The sequence below is a fragment of the Aureococcus anophagefferens genome, assembly GCF_000186865.1.
Source record: "Aureococcus anophagefferens unplaced genomic scaffold AURANscaffold_4, whole genome shotgun sequence".
Classification (NCBI taxonomy): Eukaryota; class Pelagophyceae; order Pelagomonadales; family Pelagomonadaceae; genus Aureococcus; species Aureococcus anophagefferens.
In genome coordinates this window covers 2,738,109-2,738,907 of record NW_008705564.1, presented here as the reverse complement: position 1 = coordinate 2,738,907, position 799 = coordinate 2,738,109, and positions in this window count along the sequence as shown.

Here is a 799-nt window from a genome sequence, read left to right as displayed (position 1 = left end):
GTTCGTCATGAGGGCGATCCCGGGCAAGAAGTACGCGAACGTGACGCCCGTGGCGCCGGACAACATGCTCGCGCAGGCCCCGCGCCCCGAGGGCGGCGGCCGCGAGAACGCGGTTCTGGAGCGGTGCGACGGCATGGATGACGGGGCCGCCGCCCTGCGCTTCTCGCTTGCAGCGACGGCGCGGCCCGCGACGGCGGGCACGCCGACGGGCACGGTCCTCGCGACCGAGCTCGCGCCGGGCCAGGTCGTGGTCGTCTTGGCTCCGGCCTCGGCGTACTATGACCACTGCTTCATGTGCCGGCGGCGCGTCGCGACGCTCTGGCGCTGCGCCCACTGCGTCAAGTCGCTCTGCCGCGAGCACGCGAAGGCGGCCGACGACGGGCCGCCGTCCGCGTCGTGGACGTGCGGGAAGGCGCACTCGGCCGCCGCGAAGCGGGACTTCGCGGAGCACCGGCGCGAGATCCAGGACCGCTGGTCGCTCTACCAGATCACCGGCCGCGGCGGGGTGGGGCTCTACCGCATGCGCGTGGGGCCGCCCTCGACGCTCTCTTCCCGCGGCGACGACGGCGACGGCGGCGGCGACGACGACGACGACGCGGACACGCTCTACTTCCTGGGCCGCGAGCCCGGCGGCAAGGACCACCCGGTCGCTGAGTCTCTCCTTAGGGACTCCGACGGCAAGTTCATGGACGTGTCCGCGGCGCTCGAGCTCGCCGCGCTCGCAAAGCATGGGGCTCCGGAGCGCGCGCGACTCCCGGGGCCCCACGCGAAGCGCGTCGCGGACTTCGTCGCCGCGGCG